Below are 6,080 nucleotides of genomic sequence, written 5' to 3' on the forward strand. Positions count from 1 at the left end.
CCCCCCCCCTAAAGAAGGAGGTTGAATAGGAGAAGGAGAAGGGGGTTCGCCCCCCTTTCCTTCCTCTTCCCTCTCTTCCCTTTTGATGCCTTCCGGTAAAAGGAAAGGGGGGGCGAATTGGAATAGGGCCCCCAAGTAGCCCCCTCCCACCTATATATACATGGCGAGGGGGTGCTTAGAGCACACGCCAATGATTGTTAGCCGTGTGCGGCGCCCCCCTCCACATTTTACGCCTCCGGTCATATTCTCGTGGTGCTTAGGCGAAGCCTTGCGGATAACTTCACCATCACCGTCACCACGCCATCGTGCTGACCTAACTCATCTACTTCCTCGACACTCTACTGGATTAAGAGTTCAAGGGACGTCATCAAGCTGAACGTGTGCAGAACTCGGAGGTGCCGTACGTTCGGTGCTTGATCGGTTGGAATGAGAAGAAGTTCGACTACATCAACCGCGTCGACAAACGCTTCCACTTTCGGTCTACGAGGGTACGTAGACACGCTCTTCCCCTCTCGTTGCTATGCATCTCCTAGATAGATCTTGCGTGAGCGTAGGATTTTTTTTTGGAATTGCATATGCTACATTCCCCATCAATATGGTGGTACTCCTTCCTTTCCGGTTTACAAGGCTCAAATATAAAATCTCATCAATCAAGGTACATGGTGAGTCTAAGAATGTATCTCATACTTTATAAAACTACCCAAATTAAACGAATGCATTAATTTGGTTTAATTGCAGTGCATACATGCTTGGCCACTAGATAAGTAGAAACACTATATGTATTGTATTGGTGAGTTTCTTTTTAATTCTTACATGCAAAGATTTAATGCGCCTCAAAATTTCAATGGGAGAGGGATATGAGCCCAAATAAAAAAAACAGAAAAATTGAGATAAGCTCTGTGGACATATGCTCCAATTATACCAATTCAAAAAAAAATCAGATTGAAATGTTTCAAAAAAATCGAAAAAATCATGGATGTTCTCAACATATGTGTGTACAAACTATAGAAAAAAATCAGATCCAAATTCAAATTGTACAGTGAAAAACAAAAAAGACAAATTCAGCATGAATAGTGTGAATAAAGAAAAAAACATGAACAGTGTGAAAAAATACATGATTCACAACAGATTTGCCTTTTTTTTATTCTCAATGTGTATATCGAATTGGGATCCGAATATATTTTAGGGTTTGTAGTCAAGCCGGCAGTCGGGTCGGGTTTGACCGGGTAGAGCTCTATGAAACCCATGCCCGAATAGCAAATGGGCAAAGGAGCAGACCCACGACCCTACCGATGGGTCTTGAGTCATACCCATGCCCGAACCCATCGGGCAACCCGACCCATTAGGGCACCCATCGGGTTTGAAATAAATATTTATTTTTACTGTCACATGACACAAATGACTGCACCTGCTTGAGGAGCGAATCTTTCTCAAAACCACAAGTTGTTGTGATGGCAAGTTACAGAAACAAGCGGCCAGCAGCTGGAGAGCGGCCGTCCTGCACGCAGCGGCAGATGCACACAGCGCATCGACGGCCGTGCTGCGCGAAGGGATCCGTGCAAAAGAAAACGTCAAAATCAGTAAAGCGGACATACTGGCTCGATACAAGCAAATACAGCGCTCAAGTCGCCCGTGGTGGGCTCGGCCCGGGTACAGGTCTGACGCCCAAAAGTGGACAGACCATGCAGTGTGGGACATTGTCCTTTTGGCGCGCGGGCCCGGCGATTTGACCAGGAGTACAGCTCGGGTGCATGTCATGTGGGGAGCACAGCTCGGGCGCATGTCTTGCGGAACCGCAAGAACAGCAGCCGGTGCTTCCGCTGCGACGTGTAGTCTTCACGTCACGGCGGCCCGGCTCCAGTAAAATACACACAGCCCTCCGTCCTGCCCCAGTTTTCAAGCTGAATGATGAGCAAAATACACAAAAACAGCAACAAAAACTAGTTCATCTGATGTATGGGCGTACAAAAATCAGACTAAATCCCTGGTTCGGGCACTTGTAGAAACGGACGCCGGGGTTCCGGTCTGTCCCAGAGACGAACCATGAGGGGGGGGGCACCATGCACGCATGCAGGGGACGCGTCCTCTGGTGTGTACGACGTATACGTTGCCCGTGAGCTCGCTCTGGGCATAGACGAAATGTGCAGCGTGGGCGTTCGTGGCCTAGCAACTGTGTGGTGTCAGGTTTGGTCCTTTGAATACGCATATATGTTTCAGTTTGCTTTCCAAGATGCCCTAGGTGCAGCTGCTGCTGCGTTCAGAGATGCACTTCTCCCAGCAGCTGCCTTTTATAGACTCCGCGACTTCTCTATTCCCATGGCCAGCCGAGGTGGTACTAAACTTTACCAGTTGCCTGAACCAACGATGTGTGTGTTGTATGGGCCGAACATTGTTGGGCCTTCATTCTTGAAAAGAAATGTGAAAGAACCAAAGGCCTAGAGATAAATAGTAATATAGCTATGCGTTGTTGGGCTTCCTATGTTTTTGCCTTGTGGCCTTTAAAGACATGTACAACATTACGTACGTGACTGGGTCATTTGTTTATGAGGTTTGGGGCTATGTACAACTTATATATCTGATGTATGTGCATCCTATGCAACATATGAATATGAAATTTAAAGGTATTTTGATTAATAATTTTCATCGGGTAACCCATGGGTACAAACTTAGACCCATGCCCCGCCCATCGCTAATCGGGTTATCCATCGGGCTTGCCCATGGTTGAACACGATGACCCATACCCTATCCATTTGTGTCGGGTGCCCATGGGCGCGGTCACCGATGGGTCAGATTGCCGGATTGAGTTTGTAGACACATATGCTGAGAACATCCATGGATTTTTTTTTTCTGTTTTTTTGAAACATTTCAATTTGATTTTTTTGAATTGGTATCATGGGAGCATATAATTGTTGGTACCACCTGATATTTTCCCACACTGCATATGCCCTGCCTTTTTTTTCAAAAAGAAAGATAACCCCGGCCTCTACATCAATACCATATTGCCCTGCCCTGGCTTCCCGATGCCGCACATCACTGGCTCCAGTCCACATCGCAGCCCTCAGTGCACGACGGACCGGGCGCAGCCGAAGCCACACAGCTGAGCTCGGCCGCGATCCCAGGGAAACCTTGTCGCTGCGGCACGATGTGACGCACGCTCCGTTCCCACGGCGGTACGATGTGACGCACGCCACTGCAACGCCTTGCCGATGGATTGAGAGGCATAACGCGCGGCCGGGGTACGTCGGATACTTTCTCCGGCTTGCCGGCCGGGTTCTCGTACTCTACGTTCTCACGCGAGGGCAAGTCCGGCCGGGCTCTCGTACTACTCGGACAAAGGCGCGCACGCGCACGGCCGGAGGTCGCACTCGCAGGCAGGAAAGAATCCGCATACGGTCTGAAATACGTCCCATCATCGTTTTGTACTCTTCAATCAATCTTTCCCACACCACAGCGGCATTAGTAAGTTACCGTATGAACCCGCGTCGCGCTCCGTCGGCTCAACAAATACTCCTGATATACGGTGCTTGTCCATCCAATAATACAATGTTTGTTTTTCACAAGCATTCCCACGTACGTTCACCACACTTTTTTTTTTTGCATGGCGTTCACCACACATTTTGCCCAAATAATACAATGCTTGCTTTCACAAATCACAATCGAATCATACGATGTTACTTCTACCTTTTGTTTGTTTATACGCATGCGGTATAAAAGCAGCGCTCGCATTCCGAAACTGCAGCCCACTGCATCTCAGCCATGGCATCTATTCCCAAGCTTGTGATTCTCCTGCTGTGCACCTGTCTTCACACTCTCCTTGCTCACGGAGGGGACGATCTTCGCACCTACAAGGTTCTGCACGCTGGCGCTCTCAAATCTGCCACCGTCAACTGCTCCCAGCCCCAAGGTGCAGTAACATTGTCCATGGACGCACATGCATGCAATGTTACTATTAGTTTCCTTGCACTATTTTGAGGATATTTTGAGCACGTTTGTCATCGTGTTTCCCTTTCCCCTGTTCGGTTCTTTCAGTGACTCCATCATACGGCGGGGTCACGGTGCCGTTGCACCACCGGCACGGCCCGTGCTCGCCCTCGCCTGTACCCTCCACCAAGGCGCCGACCTTGCAGGAGATGCTCCGGCGTGACCAGCTCCGGGCCGCTTACATCACACAGAAGTACTCCGGCGTCAAGGGTGGCGCAGGTGACGTCGAGCAATCGGACATTACCGTGCCCACCACGCTGGGCACCTCCCTGGGCACGCTGGAGTACCTGATCACCGTCGGCATCGGCTCGCCGGCCGTGACCCAGACCATGCTCATCGACACCGGCAGCGACGTGTCATGGGTGCAGTGCAAGCCGTGCTCGCAGTGCCACGCGCAGGCGGACTCGCTCTTCAACCCCAGCTCGTCGAGCACCTACTCCGCGTTCCCCTGCAGCTCCGCCGCCTGCGCGCAGCTCCGCCAGAGAGGCTGCTCCAACTCCCAATGCCAGTATATTGTCAAATACGGCGATGGTTCGACCGGGACTGGGACTTACAGCACCGACACGCTCGCGCTGGGCTCCAGCACCGTCAAGAACTTCCAGTTCGGGTGCAGCCAGTCTGAGTCGGGCAACCTTCTCGAAGACCAGACCGATGGGCTCATGGGGCTCGGCGGCGGCGCAGAGTCTCTCGCCACCCAGACAGCGGGGACCTTCGGCAAGGCCTTCTCGTACTGCCTCCTGCCGACTCCGGACTCGTCCGGATTCCTCACTCTCGGTGCAGCAACCTCGGGTTTCGTAGTGAAGACGCCGATGCTGAGGAGTAGTGAGGTCCCGTCGTACTACGGCGTGCGCCTTCAGGCCATCAGGGTGGGAGGCAGGCAGCTCAGCATACCTGCCTCGGTCTTCTCCGCCGGGTCGATCATGGACTCCGGCACAATCATCACGCGGCTTCCGGCGACGGCGTACTCTGCGCTGTCGTCGGCGTTCAAGGCCGGCATGAAGCAGTACCCGCCGGCGCAGCCCATGGGCATCTTCGACACGTGCTTCGACTTCAGCGGCCAGTCCAGCGTCAGCATACCGAGCGTCGCACTGGTGTTCTCCGGGGGCGTCGTCGTCGACCTCGCCACCGACGGGATCATTCTGGACAGCTGCCTCGCCTTCGCGGCCAACAGCCCAACACCGACGACAGCTCCCTCGGCATCATCGGCAACGTGCAGCAGCGGACGATCGAGGTGCTGTACGACGTCGGCGGCGGCGCCGTGGGGTTCAAGGCTGGCGCATGCTGATCGGCGCGCACAAGGACACCGTTGATACTATTGGGATCTCCAGTTCGTCGTATACTAGTTTGCTGCTGCGAGCTATAGTAAAAGTGTCATAGTACATGAAGTGGGGCCAAACCATCAGCGCACTATAGTGCTTCGACTTGCAACGTGATGCAAGCGTGCAAACTACCAACCAAATCATACTTGTAATTGTCTTCGGGTAGTTTAATAAGAATGAACAAAGTCTTAAAAAAACCTTGAACTCGTAGTCGGGATCGGAAATGAACCATGAACTCTGAATCCCTGAAAGCAACACCCTATCTTATCCAATCCCGACTTATCCCGAATCCTTTTTCATTGTACACCGATACTACTGAACATTAGATTTGACGGGACCTCCCAGCGAATGATTAGTTCATGCTGTGAGGGTCGAGCAAGGGACGGATTTGTTTGCTAAAAGGACACCTTCAGCGTGAACCCTCCACATGGACAAACTTGTCATTAACATGAAAAGATAAGGTCTTGGGCAAAAAAATGGACCAAAAAAAAACAATTTTGCCTCTAGAAAAAACAGGCCTTGGAAAAACTAATATTTCTTGGCCCGACTTAATTAACCAAAGCATGCAGACTTACCATCAATATTATAATAAAACTACCGCATAGCCATCAGCATTGTTGCCTATGTGAACTCCTCGTGCTTCATAGGGTTCATGAGAGAAATGGTCATTGCTTCACTGGTAGCTCTGAGCTCTCGCTTAGATGCTCAGCGACGAGTTCATCCCCGAGCCCCATACCCACCTTATGATCATACGACTTATCAAAGAATATCTCCATGTGT

At 51.1% G+C, this 6,080-nt stretch overlaps 1 pseudogene; it reads left to right on the plus strand.

Annotated features, from left to right (window-relative positions):
- The first annotated feature begins 3,743 nt into the window (after positions 1 to 3,743).
- On the plus strand, positions 3,744 to 5,504 carry LOC119335914 (annotated as a pseudogene).
- The last annotated feature ends 576 nt before the right edge of the window (positions 5,505 to 6,080 follow it).

The sequence above is a fragment of the Triticum dicoccoides genome, chromosome 7B, assembly GCF_002162155.2.
Source record: "Triticum dicoccoides isolate Atlit2015 ecotype Zavitan chromosome 7B, WEW_v2.0, whole genome shotgun sequence".
Lineage (NCBI taxonomy): Eukaryota > Viridiplantae > Streptophyta > Magnoliopsida > Poales > Poaceae > Triticum > Triticum dicoccoides.